The 18672-nt window shown below is 53.8% G+C and overlaps 10 non-coding genes and 1 pseudogene across 10 annotated transcripts; all 11 read right to left on the reverse strand.

Moving 5' to 3' along the window:
* Positions 1 to 5159: 5159 nt before the first annotated feature.
* Positions 5160 to 5276, reverse strand: LOC133106051 (U5 spliceosomal RNA). Its single transcript, XR_009704230.1, has one exon. It is a non-coding gene; the product is annotated as a U5 spliceosomal RNA (small nuclear RNA).
* A 372-nt stretch (positions 5277 to 5648) lies between these two features.
* On the reverse strand, positions 5649 to 5839 carry LOC133106247 (U2 spliceosomal RNA). The gene has a single exon (XR_009704416.1). It is a non-coding gene; the product is annotated as a U2 spliceosomal RNA (small nuclear RNA).
* A 432-nt stretch (positions 5840 to 6271) lies between these two features.
* Positions 6272 to 6388, reverse strand: LOC133106052 (U5 spliceosomal RNA). The gene has a single exon (XR_009704231.1). It is a non-coding gene; the product is annotated as a U5 spliceosomal RNA (small nuclear RNA).
* A 372-nt stretch (positions 6389 to 6760) lies between these two features.
* On the reverse strand, positions 6761 to 6945 carry LOC133106495 (U2 spliceosomal RNA). Its single transcript, XR_009704519.1, has one exon. It is a non-coding gene; the product is annotated as a U2 spliceosomal RNA (small nuclear RNA).
* Positions 6946 to 14746: 7801 nt separating this feature from the next.
* LOC133106531 (U2 spliceosomal RNA) lies at positions 14747 to 14959 on the reverse strand (annotated as a pseudogene).
* Positions 14960 to 15766: 807 nt separating this feature from the next.
* LOC133106053 (U5 spliceosomal RNA) lies at positions 15767 to 15883 on the reverse strand. Its single transcript, XR_009704232.1, has one exon. It is a non-coding gene; the product is annotated as a U5 spliceosomal RNA (small nuclear RNA).
* A 372-nt stretch (positions 15884 to 16255) lies between these two features.
* Positions 16256 to 16446, reverse strand: LOC133106248 (U2 spliceosomal RNA). Its single transcript, XR_009704417.1, has one exon. It is a non-coding gene; the product is annotated as a U2 spliceosomal RNA (small nuclear RNA).
* A 432-nt stretch (positions 16447 to 16878) lies between these two features.
* LOC133106054 (U5 spliceosomal RNA) lies at positions 16879 to 16995 on the reverse strand. Its single transcript, XR_009704233.1, has one exon. It is a non-coding gene; the product is annotated as a U5 spliceosomal RNA (small nuclear RNA).
* Positions 16996 to 17367: 372 nt separating this feature from the next.
* On the reverse strand, positions 17368 to 17558 carry LOC133106249 (U2 spliceosomal RNA). Its single transcript, XR_009704418.1, has one exon. It is a non-coding gene; the product is annotated as a U2 spliceosomal RNA (small nuclear RNA).
* Positions 17559 to 17990: 432 nt separating this feature from the next.
* Positions 17991 to 18107, reverse strand: LOC133106056 (U5 spliceosomal RNA). Its single transcript, XR_009704234.1, has one exon. It is a non-coding gene; the product is annotated as a U5 spliceosomal RNA (small nuclear RNA).
* Positions 18108 to 18479: 372 nt separating this feature from the next.
* Positions 18480 to 18661, reverse strand: LOC133106443 (U2 spliceosomal RNA). Its single transcript, XR_009704495.1, has one exon. It is a non-coding gene; the product is annotated as a U2 spliceosomal RNA (small nuclear RNA).
* Positions 18662 to 18672: the final 11 nt, after the last annotated feature.

The raw sequence follows: 18672 nt of genomic DNA on the forward strand, positions 1-18672 counted from the left end.
CACCCCCCCCAAAACCGCTAATATATTTTCCCACACCTCCCTCCACTCCTCTTTACCCCTCCTGTGAAGGCCCATTTTTGCTTCTCTTTTCATTTTTCCCTCCCACTCCCTGAACCACTGCCTACTAGATGTCACGTCTGATGGAAACTCCACCTTTTTATTCCTGGCGTCCCAAAGCATTGTCTTCCCCCAACTCATCAATAGACACACCACCTTCCTCCTCTCCCCTGTCAAAATTCCCCACCCGTTCCCTTTCAGGACCCAGTCCCTCAAAATTCCCACTCTCAACCAACGAAAAACCCCGCTCTTATCAACCCTCCCCCAAAAAGCCCTCGCAAAAAAACAGTCCCAGAACACATGAGCCACAGTCTCATCCTCGTTACACCCTCTCGGGCAGTGAGCTGACCTCGCCGTCCCAAACCTGTGGAGCCTCTCTCTCACTGGTAGCCTCCCAAGAGCCCCCAACCAGTTTAGGTCCCTCACCCGATTAGGCATCCCCTTCCCCTGTAAAGCGCCCCAGTCCACCCCCTTCCCCGCCAGCATCTTCCCCTCCTCTCTCACCACCCCGCCCAGGAGCCTCTTGTACAATTCCCTGTGGTCCTCCAGATTCTCCATGGTCATGTGCACTTCATTCAATCTCATAAATAAAATGGCCCTCTCATAATACCAGGGCACATCTTCTGCCCTCGGACCCCTGTTGTCCCACCCAGTAACCCATCTCAACGCAGTCCCAACCCACAACTTAGCTAAATGAAAACACTTATGTGTATCTCCCCGCGTTAAAACTTGATAAACCCCCTCCAAAAACAACACTTCCAGCTTCAAAGGAATATTAATAAGGCTCCTCCCCCCCTCCCTTACTGGGAGATACATCACCTCCCTCTTAACGGGCTCATACCTACCCCCCCATATAAAAGAAAAAATTAATTTCAAAAGTTTCCTCCTATACCTCACCGGCATTGGAAAAACCCTCCCCAGGTATAAAACTTGTGGGAAAACATCGACATTCACTGCGAGGACTTTCCCCGACACCGTTAAAGCCCTGCTTCTCCATATGTTAAGTTTTCTTTCCACCTTCCCCAAACACACTTCCCAATTCAAATTGTCTGACCTCCCCTTCAAAAACCGGACTCCCAAAATTTTTAACCCCTCCTCCCCACTTCGAACAATCCCATACCTTCCCCCAGTCCCCCCCATCCATCCCTCTGAAAGCAAAATGGCCGATTTGTTCATGTTAATCAAAGACCCCGTCCCCCTACAATACCTATTCACAATCTCCATTGCCCGGTCTATATCGCTTTCGCATGACACCAGTACTGTGGTGTCATCGGCGTACTGGAGCACTTTGATGGGCTTCCCCATACCCCCTGGAACCTGCACCCCAACAAAAGCCCTATCTTCCCTCAGCATCACTGCCAAAGGCTCAATAACCAAAACGTACAAAATTGGCGACAGAGGGCACCCCTGCCTAACCCCCCTACCCTGCACTACTGGACCACTCAGTTTCCCTTTTAATTTTACCCTACTAAAAACCCCCCGATACAAAGTCTTAACCCATGAAATAAAGCCCTCCCCAAAATTCATCTTTCCTAAAACTTGAAACAAAAACCCATGATCTACCCTATCGAAAGCCTTCTGCTGGTCCAAACTCAAAACCCCAACCCCTACCCCCCTACTCTGTGCCCAACTCAAAATATCCCTGACCACAAATAAATTTTGGATCCCTGACCTACCTGGAACCGCACATGTCTGGTCTCCAGAGACCACCTCCCCTATCACCTCACTAGCCCTGTCGACCAGTACCCTCCCCAACACCCTCGCATCCACGCATAGCAGCGTGACAGGCCGCCAATTCCCCAACTCCCTTTTGTCTCCTTTCTTATAAATCAAATGAATAATTCCCTCCCTCATAGAAAATGGTAATAAACCAACCCTCCCAACTTCATTGTACACCTCAACTAAATCCTCCCCCATAATGTCCCAAAAACAAACATATAATTCTTTTGAGATACCATCCCTCCCTGGAGCCTTGTCTCCCTTCATCCCAAACAGGGCTCTCCTTACCTCTTCCTTTGAGAGTGCCCTCCCCAAAGCCTCCTGCTTCCCCTCCCCCACTCTCCTCCACAACTGCTCCACCATTCTATCTCCCTCTTCCACATCCCTATCAGCCTCCCTAAATAAATGAGAATAATACCTGACAGCAGCATCCAACTTGTCCTGCTGCTCCGTCACCTCAACCCCCTGCTCTGTCAGCAAGACCTCCATCGCTGCTGCCGCCTGCCTCTCCTTTGCCTTCCGAAAGAAGAAGGCTGTCACCTTCTCATCCTTCTCCCTCCTCTCCACCCCGGCCATGAACAAAACCCTCCTCGCCCTCTCAACATAATACTCTTTAATTTCCGACTTGATTCTACTTACCTCCTCCCATACTACCACACCTCCTCTGTTGGCAACCCCAGCCCAATACTGCAGGTCCCTCTGCAGCTGCCAAACCCTCTCCCTCTCCTCCCTCCTCTTCGCCCTCCCATACCCTTGACAGAACTCCCTAACTCTCTCCTTCACTACCTCCCACCACTCCAGAATTGACTCAAAGCGACATTTAAAAACCTGCCAGCCCAAATAAAACTCCCTAAATTGCTCAACAAAAATCTTATCCTTTAAAAATCCATTATTAAATTTCCAAATTCCCTCCCCCCGAGGCTCCTCCCTCCTTCCCAAAGAAAATTTAATCATCTGATGATCTGACGACCAACTCGGTGTCACCTGGAACTCATGAACTGATTCCCCCTGAGAAACAAAGAAATAATCCAGCCGCCTATTTATACCCCTTGTATTGCTCCAGGTATATCCTGGCCCTTGAAACCCACCCTCCTTAAACACATCCACCAAATTAAACTTAACCAATAACTCTTTTAGAAAAACAGCAGAAAAATCTCTCCTGCCCCCAACCACTCCCTCATCCAATGAACAATTAAAATCCCCCCCTAACACCACACACCTGTTTGTCATTAACAGAACTGGCAGACATTTTAGAAAAGAAAATCTCTCCGTTATATTACACGGAGAATAAACATTTAAAAACCTAAACTTTTTACCCCCCCAAATAACATCGACACACAAGAGCCTGCCTGGTACAATAGATACAAATTCCTCAATAAAAATCCCTCCCTCTTTAAACAAAATACCTAAACCATCAGCAAACACATTCCCAACACTCCAAACAGAAATCCCTAAATTCCACTCTTTAACTAAAGATATTACCTCCTTCCCTCCCGCCAAATGGCACTCTTGTAAAAAACAAACAGAAAAGGGCACAGAACGTAAAGAATAAAAAAGAGCTTGCCTCTTACCCCGGTCTTTAAGTCCCCTTGTGTTCAATGAAATAAAAATTTTGTCTGCCATGACCAAACCAAAATTGCAACACAGGCCTCACTCACTGCAGGCCCAAACTTTGGGCAAAAGCCTCAGTCCCCTTTACCAATGTGGCGTCATCGGGAGTATCCATGAGCTCCCCCTCCTCAGCCCAGTCCAGAGACTTGCCCTTCTTCTTGGCGGCCTTCCTAGCCACCACCCCGGCCTTCTCCACCACCTGCTTCCTCTTGGCCCCACGTATCTCCACCTCTTCCTCCATACTGCACACAGAGCCCTCACTGTCCTCGTCGGCAGTGAGTATGTCCTCCAGGTCAGTGTCCTGCACCACACTGACCTCCCTGGAGGTACCTGCCACCCCCGACCCAGACGGCTCGCTCTGCTCCGTATCGCCTCCCAGCTCCCGCTGCCCCTCCTCAGGCTTCTCCTCCACTACAGGCCCTGTTGCTGGTTCCGGCTCAGCTCCCCCGGCCTCCTTTTCCTTCTGCGTCTCCGCCGCTGGCTGCACCTCCACCCTCTCGGCCTCCTGCTGCTCCTGCGCTGGTGGCCCTGGCCTCGGCTCGGCTCTCTCAGAACCACCTGCTGCCTCGGCGTAGGTACGACGCCTCTCCGGACAGGTGCGCATGAAATGCTCCTTCGACCCGCAGAGATTACACACCTTTGGGTCCTGGCATTCGACCGCCATGTGCCCCCTCCTCCCGCAATTGTGGCACACGACCGTCTCGCACTCCTGGTCGGTGTGCCCCACCTCCATACACCTCCTACAGAACGGGGGCTGCCTGGAGTACATGAGGTGCCCCCTTACCCCATCTATGTTGCACAGGGCCGGCGGATGGAAATACCCCTCATACCCGTGCTCATCCTCCTTCAGAAGCACCTCATACACTCGCTGCCCGTTCCAGAAGCCGTAGGAGTCCCTGCGCAGCCTTGGTCCTGCCACCACCCTGGAATACCGCTCAAGGAACCTCGTCACGTTCTCGTCAGGAAGGTTCATGTCATACATGTTTATGACGATGACCCTGTGGTTCCTCCGCTCTAGAGACTCTATCTCGAAGGGGCCCAGATCTTCCATAGCCTTGCATCGACACAGGAACTCTTGGAACAACCAGGGTGTTCGGAAGGCGAGGTCAAAATACTCCTCCCGTCCATTTCGCTGAATGCCCAGCACCTCCTTCTCAGTCAGAGAAAATTTCCCCAACACAAAGCTCTTGATGAACACCTCTCTCTGGGGCATAGCTCCAGCACTCCCCGTCCACTTTGCTCGCACAGTATTCCGCACCACTCTCCAAACTCCAGCCATCTTCAAAATTATCTCTGCTTTGCTCAGAATCTTGATCTTAGCCAAAAGGCCGAGAAGCGATAACCGCAAACGGGCCCCTGCCGACGGCGCCCTCCCGGTGGCCCCGGACCGCGCTCGGGGCAGACGCCACCTGGCCCAGGGGCCGGCCCCCCTCCCCGCCTTCCCAAGAACCCTGCGCACGCACTGACTGGCCGGTCGGCGAGCTACCGTAACGACCGGACTCAGCTGGCTCCTCCCACCAAGATCCACTGTCCTCCACTGGCAGGCACAGCCGCCAAAAACACTCGACACATACCGAGTACGCTGTGACGTACTTACTACCGAGTCACTTACCGAATAGCTGCTCTCTAGGCAGCGACCAAAGCTATTTAGCGAGCGGGGCATCGATCGCACGCGGCAAGCAGGCGATAAGCCAGAAACGAGCAAGTCGGCGACTCGCAAGCAACCCGCATACCTGTCGCACATTGCCGTCTGTCCTTAAACCGTTCGAAGTTGCCCCGCCCTGTGGACGGAGCATCCAAAAATAGCACAAACTCAGGTGCGTTCCTCTCCACGGAAATCTTTAGTAAAAGGCGAAAGATTTGTGCGTGCTGAAGAGAAACCCGAGCGAAATGTGACCTTTCAGCGCACCAGGCGCCTCCGGCCCCCTTCCCAGCCACTCCCACTGACCCGGGGTTGCCACTGCCGCCAGCCGGCCGGACAGACAGACAATCCGAGAGGGAAGGTGGGAAAAGCGAGACAGCGCAATGACAACAAACAGTTACGTCCCGCACAGAAAACTACATCATTTTGCTAAAAAACAGAGGCAAGCACACTTACAACAAGGGCACATATTCACCCTATTTACAACACAATTTACATACATACAAAAAAAAACAAACAAACAAACAAACAAACAAACAAACAAACAGGGGGAAGAACAGGGCAACCCACCCACCTAGTAAAGGACAACAAAACACAACCTTTTTTTGCACAAAACTTGGAGAGGCGCACCGTTCCCGAACGCACTGCAATAACGGGTCGATGCTTGAAGCGGACGGAGCAAGCTCCTTCTCCGACTCCCTGTGCCAAAAATCCGTTTAATATATAGTCCCCTGATAGGGGACGTATCAGATATTAAACTGATAAGAACAGATACTACACTTGATCTTAGCCAAAAGGCCGAGAAGCGATAACCGCAAACGGGCCCCTGCCGACGGCGCCCTCCCGGTGGCCCCGGACCGCGCTCGGGGCAGACGCCACCTGGCCCAGGGGCCGGCCCCCCTCCCCGCCTTCCCAAGAACCCTGCGCACGCACTGACTGGCCGGTCGGCGAGCTACCGTAACGACCGGACTCAGCTGGCTCCTCCCACCAAGATCCACTGTCCTCCACTGGCAGGCACAGCCGCCAAAAACACTCGACACATACCGAGTACGCTGTGACGTACTTACTACCGAGTCACTTACCGAATAGCTGCTCTCTAGGCAGCGACCAAAGCTATTTAGCGAGCGGGGCATCGATCGCACGCGGCAAGCAGGCGATAAGCCAGAAACGAGCAAGTCGGCGACTCGCAAGCAACCCGCATACCTGTCGCACATTGCCGTCTGTCCTTAAACCGTTCGAAGTTGCCCCGCCCTGTGGACGGAGCATCCAAAAATAGCACAAACTCAGGTGCGTTCCTCTCCACGGAAATCTTTAGTAAAAGGCGAAAGATTTGTGCGTGCTGAAGAGAAACCCGAGCGAAATGTGACCTTTCAGCGCACCAGGCGCCTCCGGCCCCCTTCCCAGCCACTCCCACTGACCCGGGGTTGCCACTGCCGCCAGCCGGCCGGACAGACAGACAATCCGAGAGGGAAGGTGGGAAAAGCGAGACAGCGCAATGACAACAAACAGTTACGTCCCGCACAGAAAACTACATCATTTTGCTAAAAAACAGAGGCAAGCACACTTACAACAAGGGCACATATTCACCCTATTTACAACACAATTTACATACATACAAAAAAAAACAAACAAACAAACAAACAAACAAACAAACAAACAGGGGGAAGAACAGGGCAACCCACCCACCTAGTAAAGGACAACAAAACACAACCTTTTTTTGCACAAAACTTGGAGAGGCGCACCGTTCCCGAACGCACTGCAATAACGGGTCGATGCTTGAAGCGGACGGAGCAAGCTCCTTCTCCGACTCCCTGTGCCAAAAATCCGTTTAATATATAGTCCCCTGATAGGGGACGTATCAGATATTAAACTGATAAGAACAGATTTTTTTTTTTTTTTTTTTGTGGTGAAGCTCTGAGTCAAGGCCTTAGCGTTGGCTCAGAGTTTTACCTATTTTTTACTAAATCTCCTCTAAACTACTCCTTATATACATATATACAATCGCAACCATATCCAAATCACTCTCCAAATCGATCCCCGTCCAAATCCAAATTCCCGTTTAGCCATAAATCCAATCCGATAAACCCCGTAGGGTATTCACTCAAACCCCGTAGGGTACAACTCAAACCCCGTAGGGTATTACTCTAGCCCCGTAGGGTCCTAACTATACAATAAGGAGGGAAAAAAATAAAACCCCCCGATCGCTCCTCACCACCAGGCCGAAGCCTGGCTTGAGAGCCGATCTGGCAAGCTCCAGGCCTAAGGCACAGACCCAAGGGGAACCATGAACCATCATGGCTCTTACCCTTGATCTTAGCCAAAAGGCCGAGAAGCGATAACCGCAAACGGGCCCCTGCCGACGGCGCCCTCCCGGTGGCCCCGGACCGCGCTCGGGGCAGACGCCACCTGGCCCAGGGGCCGGCCCCCCTCCCCGCCTTCCCAAGAACCCTGCGCACGCACTGACTGGCCGGTCGGCGAGCTACCGTAACGACCGGACTCAGCTGGCTCCTCCCACCAAGATCCACTGTCCTCCACTGGCAGGCACAGCCGCCAAAAACACTCGACACATACCGAGTACGCTGTGACGTACTTACTACCGAGTCACTTACCGAATAGCTGCTCTCTAGGCAGCGACCAAAGCTATTTAGCGAGCGGGGCATCGATCGCACGCGGCAAGCAGGCGATAAGCCAGAAACGAGCAAGTCGGCGACTCGCAAGCAACCCGCATACCTGTCGCACATTGCCGTCTGTCCTTAAACCGTTCGAAGTTGCCCCGCCCTGTGGACGGAGCATCCAAAAATAGCACAAACTCAGGTGCGTTCCTCTCCACGGAAATCTTTAGTAAAATGTGGTTTTATTGGTTTTTTTACATTTCTTTACATTTTAAAATTCTTTTTCTTTTTTTAAAACACACTAATTAACACAAAATAATCATTTAATCAAAAACTTAAACTAATGAAACAAAGACATCAAAGGAATGAAAACAAACTTAAAGAGAGAGTGATTACAAAATATTACAAAGAGACCTTAAAAAACTTAACAAAATCAATTTCAACAATAAAGAAACTAAGGTGAATTAAAAGACGAGAAAATAGTAAAGAAGGAGTCCATTCCGCTCAGGTTTGGTTGTCCCGAGAGGCTTCTGTGTCCCTTCTGTGTCCCTTGGGGGGGTGGACTATATGATGAATTCTTTCCAATGGTCCACCCCCCACTTCTCTCTCGCCAGGTTCTTGTTCGTGTGCATGTCCACCAGAATGCCGTCCTGGAGGAGGTTTTGAATCCTCCTCCGGAGAGTGACCAGGTCTACAGCTGTTTTCTGGTAGACCTTGATGTTCCTCGTCTCCCACAGGACCTGCTTCACGGTGTTGATGATCCTCCACTGACGCTGGAGCACGGTGGACTTGCATCCCCCCGGCGGACCGTAGAGGACGCCCTCAGCCATCAGGGAGGATCTTGGCAGGAACCTGCTTAGGGAGACAGAGGAACAAACAAGGCCCCAGACCCGCCTGGCCACGGAGCACTCCCAGAACAGGTGGTGGATATGTTCTGAGTCAGTGCATCCGTGGGGGCAGCGCTCGGTGAGGGCTAAGTGCCGGCGGTACATAAACGTTCGTGTGGGGAGACACCTATGGGCTGTCATCCAGGCAATGTCTTTTTGTTTGTTTGTAAGACATTTGTGTGTTACATTTGCCCAGATGACTTGCGGGTCTAGGTCTGGCCCCCCCCTCGGGAGCGTTACAATTTCTCCAGATCTTAAATGAGCCATAATCATTTTATAGCTCCACGAGGTTAGGCCAGCCCTGGGCAGACCCGTCCTGTAGGCAAAGTCCTTCAGGGCTCGATAGACATAGGGGGGGTCCCAGCTATAGGGTATGGTGAGGTCCAGCACACCCAAGCCCATTGCTCTGAGGAAGGGGGTGGCATAGTACCTGGCAAAGGTACCAGAGGCCTTACCCACCTTCCCTGCATTCTGGACAAGGGTGGCCAGACCCTGCACCATGATGATGTTCACAATGTCTGGGACCCCCCGCCCCCCATTCCGCTCCTCTTTGAGGAGGGTGACGCGTTTAAGTTTTTCCATGGTGCTCCCCCAGACAAAGCGGAAAGCCATCCGGGTAATTAGCTTCCCGGTGGCTTTGTCTGGGGGAAACACCCTCCCCACATAGAGCAGAATGGGTAGGACAATTGCCTTCAGGACGAGAATCTTACCCGCCATGGTCAAGGGCCGTGCACTCCAGCTCCTGATTTTATTTTGGACGTGGCGGAGGGCTTCCTCCCAGCTGGTTCTCCCTCCTCCGTCAGCCTGGAAGGTCACCCCCAGGAGTTTGATGGTATTCCTACGCACAGGGAAGGAAACGGTCAGCTCCTCACTCCAATGTGGAGACAGAAACAGTTCACTCTTGTCCCTGTTGACCAGGGCGCCAGTGGCCACACAGAAGTCGTCCAACACCTTGGTGGCACAAGCGATAGAACGACTGTCTGTGGCGACGATGGCAATGTCGTCCATGTACGCCATCACCTTTAGCCGTTCCCCCCCCGCTCCAGGGAGTGGATAGCCCACCACCCCTGGATTGGCCCTAATGGCCTGGAGGAACGGTTCCAGGTAGATGACGTACAGGAGAGATGCTAGAGGGCACCCCTGCCTGACGCCAGACCTGACATCGAACGGGGCAGAGGGCTGTCGATTGACAACCACTCTGCCCGTTATGTCTGTCAGACAGATCTTTGTCCAGCGCAGGAGGGGGCCAGGAATGTTCATTTTCTCCAGCACTCTCTCCAAGCACACGTGACTCACCCGGTCAAATGCCTTCTCTTGATCGAGACTGAGAAGGCACAAGGGGGACCTCCGCTCCCCGGAGTGGATGATTAGATCCCTCGCGAGGAGCAGGTTGTCATTTATGGACCTCCCCTGCACGCTGCAGGTCTGGTCCGGTCCGATCACCGATGTTATCAGGCCTTGGAACCTCCCCATCAGCGCCTTCGCCATGATCTTATAATCGACTGAGAGGAGGTTGATCGGCCGCCAGTTGCGGAGGTCCTTCAGGTCCCCCTTCTTTGGGACAAGAGCTACTGAGCTCTGTCTCAGTGAGGCGCCTAACCGCCCCTCCCTGTACGCAGCCCTGAACACTTCCGCCACGTCCCCCTTCAGGAGATCCCAGTGAGCCTGGTAAAACTCAGCTGGGATTCCGTCAGGGCCCGGAGCTTTGTGTGTATTCAGGGAGTGCACGGCCCTGGTGAGCTCCTCAGTGCTCAACTCCGCCTCCATCTGCTCATCTCCCAGGCGTCTGTCCAGGCAGCCCAGGAAGGTGTCCATGAGAGCCCCGTCTGAGGGCCTCTCGCTGTAAAGGCCCTCGTAGAACTCCCTGGCCACCTCCCGGGCCTCCGCCTCTTCAGACACCACCACACCTCTGCTGTTATAGAGAGACAAGATGTTATTCGTCTTGGTTCGTGCCCTGCGGAAGAAGAACCGCGTGCACTTCTCATCCTCCTGGAGGCCCTGGAGTTTGGAGCGGAAGGTCTGTTTCTTCCGCTCTTCCCGGTAGAGGGTGGTGAGGCTCTGCCGAGCTTGTGCAATTTCGCTGCTGACATCCAGGCCTCGGGACTGGAGGAGGCTTAGTCTTTGGAGGGCAGCATTGTGGCGTTCAAAAACTGCCCTCCCTTCCTTCGCCTTCCTCCGTCCGACTGCCCGGAAGTAGCCCCGCACTCGCTCCTTCACCATCTCCCACCACTCCACCGGGGAGTCAAAGAGATGTTTCAGACTCACCCACTCCAGGTATCTTCTCGAGAAGGAGAGACGCACCTGGGGGTCTTGGAGATGGCTGATATTCATCCGCCAGAGCCCCTTACCCACGGTTATAGGTTTCTCCCAGACCAGGGACACGGTTACCATGTGGTGGTCCGAGAAGTGCACCGCCTTGGTGGAATAGCTGTGCACCCTCAGGCCTGGGGAGAGCAGAAACATGTCAATTCTGGATGAGGAGGAGCCAGAGGAACTCACAAAAGTGTGTTGGGGAGGAGAGGCGCCCCCGGCGTCGCAGAGGGAGAAATCCTCGATGAGGGACCGCAGCAGGGTGCCGGAGCGATCCGGCCTTGGTTTGCTGCGGTCCTCATCTCTTAAAACACAGTTGAAATCTCCCCCTACGACGACGGGCATCGTGCAGTGTAACAGTGGTGGTAGTTTAGTGAATAGGGAGACTCTCTCGGCCACGCTGGTGGGACCGTACACGTTGATGACCCTGAGTGGGGAACCCCCGACCTCGAGATCGGTGACGAGGATTCGCCCACTCTCCACAATGCTGTGTGCTGTTATTTTTGCATAGGGATTTTTCATCAACGTGCCGACCCCATCAGCTCTGGCGATGTTTGAGCCAGACCAGAGAGAGTCTCCCATTCTCCATTCCTCCCCCAGAACGCCATCCCACTCCCGAAACGGAATACCACATTCCTGGAGTAGGACGACGTCTGAGGGGATCTGTGATAGAATGGAGAAAACGGTGGTGCGTTTGTCGGGGTGTCTGATACTTCGGGTGTTAAGTGTGGTGAGTGTAAAGTTGTGTGCCATAATATTTATTGTTTTTGTGTGTCTGGTGATCCAGTATGGCTGTTAGCCATATTCTGACAGATTTGATTAATTGTATTGAAAATTGTATCCGGGTTATTGTGGCGCCTACTCACCCCCTGACCATGTTCTCCCATGGGTCTCCCCTCCTGACTGCCTGGGAGGTTCCGTCCTGGAGAGGTGGGGGTGGTTGTTTTTGCCCCAGGCCTCCCCCCCGGGCCTAGGAGGGCCTGGGAGGAGGGGGATGTTGTCGCCTCCCTTTGAGAGTCCGGACCGGGGGCTGGCTGGTCCCTAATAGAGTGGGGGTGAAGTGTGCCGATGTTTTGTAGGTTTTCCTTGTAATGTACTGATTTTGGTGGATGGGTGGGAGGTTTGGGAAGAGTATTAGGCCTGGCGAAAGATTTGGGACTGTGTACCGGTTTTTTATTAGAGTGTACTGTTTGTCTTTTGGCGTTGATCGGTTGGCGTGTTATTGCTGGGTTTGGAGGCTGGCTGGGTGTATTTTGCGGTTTGGCTGTTGTGGGTGATCGAATTCTTTTCCCTTTTCGTTTAGGTTTTTGCCACGGAGTGATGGAATTTGTGTCCGATTCTGCAGATGAGGAGTCTGACCCCTCCACCACAATGGGGGTGTCAGAGTCAGGCTCCTCTTTAACTGTGGTGACAGTGGGTTGGGTAACAGGGGGTGCTGTTGAGGTGGGGGTTGCCGGTGTTGTGCTGCAGGGAAGGATTGGTAGTGTTTGTGTTGTGGGGGTTAGGCTGTCAGGCTGGGACAAAGGGGGGGTGGGTGCTCTAGTGCGTGGTGTGGGGGTAGGGTGGGGTGGGGGAGGGGGGGCAGTCATTGACGGTGGTGGGGGCGCGGTGCTCCGGGCCCTGTTCGCGTACGAGAGGGGGCAATCCCGGAAGAGATGCCCCCTCACCCCGCAAAGATTACAGGGCCTCGGGTCACGGCACGCCCTGGTCTCGTGCTCGCCGCCACACGACTTGCACTTGACCACTGTGCAGGCTGCGGCCAAGTGACCTAACTCGCCGCAGTTCCTGCACAGCTTGGGCATGCCGTAATAAAACACCACGCCCCGGTGTCTCCCCAGCGTGATGGTGCTGGGGATGTGACATACCCCCCCCACTGCAGAGGGGTCAGGCTTGAGCTGGACCAGCCATTTCCTGGCCCCGGTCCAGACTCCATCCTCATCCAGGACCCTCCTGGCTTCAGATTTAACTTGGCCATACCTGCCCAACCACGTACTCACATCGTGGTCCTGTACAGTTTCATTAAAAAACTGCACAGTGACCACTTTGCTTTCCGTGTCGGACAGGGGCTCAACTTGAAAGTTGTTAAGGGGAGACCTGTCCTTCCCCTCTCTATAGAGGTTCCAGAACCTCTCCAGGACATTAGCGTTTTTAAAGCTAATTTCAAAAATATCAGCATTACCTGGAACCTTCACCAGGCAGTTCAGGTCGCCTGGCACGAAGCCCATGGCTCGCTGAAGCACTGCCCGGCTAAACTCCAGGCGGGTCATACCTGTCACTCTCCTCTGGCTGTTGGCTGTTGGGGCAGCAGCATTGGTTCCCCCCCTAGTGGACGCTGGCTCGGTGGCGCCCTCCACAGCTGCGCCATTCACCCCTTGCTCCACCAGGGGGCCTACCCTGTCGCTGCTGCCCCCCTCTCCGCTGTTCAGGAGGGTTAGCCGGACGGCATTGTGGCGCCGCACACCTGGCTGAGCCGCCGTCGCCATTCCTGCTGGGGGCCGGAGTCCAGCTGTGGGCAGAGAAACGAGAATCGCCTGAGGTTGATGGCCTGTCCCAGGGGGACCGAACATGCAAGGGGGGCCGATGGTTCAGCTCCCCTGCCGCTAGTGAACCTCCCTTCCGGTGGGGGGGCGCCAAGCGTTGGTCCGGTACACAGCAAGCAGGTCCGGATCCAAAGGGCGCCGCCGTCTTCTGGGGGGAGGTCCACGGATCCCCCTTTCTGCCTGCTCCGCACGCCTCGTCCTCCGGAGGGGTTCCGCTGGATCTGCTGCAGGGCCTGAAAAACCAGAGGCAGAGAGAGCAACCGGCGAAGGCCCAGCAAGGCTGGTACAGGCCCGGAGAGCAGCCCTTCCGGGCGTTCTCTCCGGGCAGCTCTTGTACTCGCCTCTGGCTTCCGGCAGAAAAGCGTTCTGCAGCAGTGGAGCTCGTCCTCCGGATGGCGGGAGTCTTCTGGCAGGGTGGCCTCCAGGCGAGTCTCTGCCTCCGCTGGCTGGCTCTCGAGGATCCTCGTCGCCGCCTCAGTCCAGGAAAGGATGGTGGAGTCCCGGGCTTCCTGGCTGGCTCTCTGGATCCTCGAGGCTCCTCCGGGTCCGGCTCCCTCTGGTGGCAGGCTCTGGCAACGGCAGCTCCCTCCGCAGTTCCTGGATCAGCTCCCTCGCTCCTTCTCTCCAGCCACCTGGTTGGTTCCTCCCAACAGGCCCTGGGGTACCTGGAGGTCAGAGAGGGCCGCGGTCAAGCCACTGGTACTCTCTCCTCGCTCCAGGTACAGCTGTTCCGGGGGTGGTCCGTGAACTGCGAGCCCGCACCAGCCGCGGTCAAGCCACGTACTGGGAACGGAACTCGCAGTCCGTCAGGTTAGGAGGAAAAACCAGGTGGAAAAAAGAGAGGGGCGAAGGAGCCAAGAAAGGGAGGAAAAAGGAGAGAAAGAAGGGACACAAGCTCTGAGAAGCCTCTCGAGAACAGCCGAAAACCCCTTGTCTACCACTAGCAAGCCAGTGGTAGGCAACAGGTTAATTCGTGCTGAAGAGAAACCCGAGCGAAATGTGACCTTTCAGCGCACCAGGCGCCTCCGGCCCCCTTCCCAGCCACTCCCACTGACCCGGGGTTGCCACTGCCGCCAGCCGGCCGGACAGACAGACAATCCGAGAGGGAAGGTGGGAAAAGCGAGACAGCGCAATGACAACAAACAGTTACGTCCCGCACAGAAAACTACATCATTTTGCTAAAAAACAGAGGCAAGCACACTTACAACAAGGGCACATATTCACCCTATTTACAACACAATTTACATACATACAAAAAAAAACAAACAAACAAACAAACAAACAAACAAACAAACAGGGGGAAGAACAGGGCAACCCACCCACCTAGTAAAGGACAACAAAACACAACCTTTTTTTGCACAAAACTTGGAGAGGCGCACCGTTCCCGAACGCACTGCAATAACGGGTCGATGCTTGAAGCGGACGGAGCAAGCTCCTTCTCCGACTCCCTGTGCCAAAAATCCGTTTAATATATAGTCCCCTGATAGGGGACGTATCAGATATTAAACTGATAAGAACAGATTTTTTTTTTTTTTTTTTTTTTTTTTTTTTTTTTTGTGGTGAAGCTCAAAGTCAAGGCATTAGCGTTGGCTAAGAGTTTTACCTTTTTATTATTAAATCTACTCTAAGTAAGCCTATTCACATATGTACAACAACGCCGTTGTCCGAATCAAAATCCAAGTCAATCCATATCCAAATCCAATTTCCAGTAGCAATAAATCCAATCAGATAACCCCAAAGGGTTCAATTCAGGCCCCGAAGGGTACATTTCTAACCCCGAAGGGTACTAGTCTATCAGGGGGAACCTAAAAAACCCCCGATCGCTCCTCACCACCAGGCCGAAGCCTGGCTTGAGAGCAGGTGGAGTACGCTCCAGACCTCCGGCAGAGACCCTAGGGGATCCATGAACCATCATGGATCTTACCCTTGATCTTAGCCAAAAGGCCGAGAAGCGATAACCGCAAACGGGCCCCTGCCGACGGCGCCCTCCCGGTGGCCCCGGACCGCGCTCGGGGCAGACGCCACCTGGCCCAGGGGCCGGCCCCCCTCCCCGCCTTCCCAAGAACCCTGCGCACGCACTGACTGGCCGGTCGGCGAGCTACCGTAACGACCGGACTCAGCTGGCTCCTCCCACCAAGATCCACTGTCCTCCACTGGCAGGCACAGCCGCCAAAAACACTCGACACATACCGAGTACGCTGTGACGTACTTACTACCGAGTCACTTACCGAATAGCTGCTCTCTAGGCAGCGACCAAAGCTATTTAGCGAGCGGGGCATCGATCGCACGCGGCAAGCAGGCGATAAGCCAGAAACGAGCAAGTCGGCGACTCGCAAGCAACCCGCATACCTGTCGCACATTGCCGTCTGTCCTTAAACCGTTCGAAGTTGCCCCGCCCTGTGGACGGAGCATCCAAAAATAGCACAAACTCAGGTGCGTTCCTCTCCACGGAAATCTTTAGTAAAAGGCGAAAGATTTGTGCGTGCTGAAGAGAAACCCGAGCGAAATGTGACCTTTCAGCGCACCAGGCGCCTCCGGCCCCCTTCCCAGCCACTCCCACTGACCCGGGGTTGCCACTGCCGCCAGCCGGCCGGACAGACAGACAATCCGAGAGGGAAGGTGGGAAAAGCGAGACAGCGCAATGACAACAAACAGTTACGTCCCGCACAGAAAACTACATCATTTTGCTAAAAAACAGAGGCAAGCACACTTACAACAAGGGCACATATTCACCCTATTTACAACACAATTTACATACATACAAAAAAAAACAAACAAACAAACAAACAAACAAACAAACAAACAGGGGGAAGAACAGGGCAACCCACCCACCTAGTAAAGGACAACAAAACACAACCTTTTTTTGCACAAAACTTGGAGAGGCGCACCGTTCCCGAACGCACTGCAATAACGGGTCGATGCTTGAAGCGGACGGAGCAAGCTCCTTCTCCGACTCCCTGTGCCAAAAATCCGTTTAATATATAGTCCCCTGATAGGGGACGTATCAGATATTAAACTGATAAGAACAGATACTACACTTGATCTTAGCCAAAAGGCCGAGAAGCGATAACCGCAAACGGGCCCCTGCCGACGGCGCCCTCCCGGTGGCCCCGGACCGCGCTCGGGGCAGACGCCACCTGGCCCAGGGGCCGGCCCCCCTCCCCGCCTTCCCAAGAACCCTGCGCACGCACTGACTGGCCGGTCGGCGAGCTACCGTAACGACCGGACTCAGCTGGCTCCTCCCACCAAGATCCACTGTCCTCCACTGGCAGGCACAGCCGCCAAAAACACTCGACACATACCGAGTACGCTGTGACGTACTTACTACCGAGTCACTTACCGAATAGCTGCTCTCTAGGCAGCGACCAAAGCTATTTAGCGAGCGGGGCATCGATCGCACGCGGCAAGCAGGCGATAAGCCAGAAACGAGCAAGTCGGCGACTCGCAAGCAACCCGCATACCTGTCGCACATTGCCGTCTGTCCTTAAACCGTTCGAAGTTGCCCCGCCCTGTGGACGGAGCATCCAAAAATAGCACAAACTCAGGTGCGTTCCTCTCCACGGAAATCTTTAGTAAAAGGCGAAAGATTTGTGCGTGCTGAAGAGAAACCCGAGCGAAATGTGACCTTTCAGCGCACCAGGCGCCTCCGGCCCCCTTCCCAGCCACTCCCACTGACCCGGGGTTGCCACTGCCGCCAGCCGGCCGGACAGACAGACAATCCGAGAGGGAAGGTGGGAAAAGCGAGACAGCGCAATGACAACAAACAGTTACGTCCCGCACAGAAAACTACATCATTTTGCTAAAAAACAGAGGCAAGCACACTTACAACAAGGGCACATATTCACCCTATTTACAACACAATTTACATACATACAAAAAAAAACAAACAAACAAACAAACAAACAAACAAACAAACAGGGGGAAGAACAGGGCAACCCACCCACCTAGTAAAGGACAACAAAACACAACCTTTTTTTGCACAAAACTTGGAGAGGCGCACCGTTCCCGAACGCACTGCAATAACGGGTCGATGCTTGAAGCGGACGGAGCAAGCTCCTTCTCCGACTCCCTGTGCCAAAAATCCGTTTAATATATAGTCCCCTGATAGGGGACGTATCAGATATTAAACTGATAAGAACAGATACTACACTTGATCTTAGCCAAAAGGCCGAGAAGCGATAACCGCAAACGGGCCCCTGCCGACGGCGCCCTCCCGGTGGCCCCGGACCGCGCTCGGGGCAGACGCCACCTGGCCCAGGGGCCGGCCCCCCTCCCCGCCTTCCCAAGAACCCTGCGCACGCACTGACTGGCCGGTCGGCGAGCTACCGTAACGACCGGACTCAGCTGGCTCCTCCCACCAAGATCCACTGTCCTCCACTGGCAGGCACAGCCGCCAAAAACACTCGACACATACCGAGTACGCTGTGACGTACTTACTACCGAGTCACTTACCGAATAGCTGCTCTCTAGGCAGCGACCAAAGCTATTTAGCGAGCGGGGCATCGATCGCACGCGGCAAGCAGGCGATAAGCCAGAAACGAGCAAGTCGGCGACTCGCAAGCAACCCGCATACCTGTCGCACATTGCCGTCTGTCCTTAAACCGTTCGAAGTTGCCCCGCCCTGTGGACGGAGCATCCAAAAATAGCACAAACTCAGGTGCGTTCCTCTCCACGGAAATCTTTAGTAAAAGGCGAAAGATTTGTGCGTGCTGAAGAGAAACCCGAGCGAAATGTGACCTTTCAGCGCACCAGGCGCCTCCGGCCCCCTTCCCAGCCACTCCCACTGACCCGGGGTTGCCACTGCCGCCAGCCGGCCGGACAGACAGACAATCCGAGAGGGAAGGTGGGAAAAGCGAGACAGCGCAATGACAACAAACAGTTACGTCCCGCACAGAAAACTACATCATTTTGCTAAAAAACAGAGGCAAGCACACTTACAACAAGGGCACATATTCACCCTATTTACAACACAATTTACATACATACAAAAAAAAACAAACAAACAAACAAACAAACAAACAAACAAACAGGGGGAAGAACAGGGCAACCCACCCACCTAGTAAAGGACAACAAAACACAACCTTTTTTTGCACAAAACTTGGAGAGGCGCACCGTTCCCGAACGCACTGCAATAACGGGTCGATGCTTGAAGCGGACGGAGCAAGCTCCTTCTCCGACTCCCTGTGCCAAAAATCCGTTTAATATATAGTCCCCTGATAGGGGACGTATCAGATATTAAACTGATAAGAACAGATTTTTTTTTTTGTATTTAAATTAATTTATTGGTCCACACA

This window comes from Conger conger, chromosome 12, assembly GCF_963514075.1.
Source record: "Conger conger chromosome 12, fConCon1.1, whole genome shotgun sequence".
NCBI classification, from domain to species: Eukaryota; Metazoa; Chordata; class Actinopteri; order Anguilliformes; family Congridae; genus Conger; species Conger conger.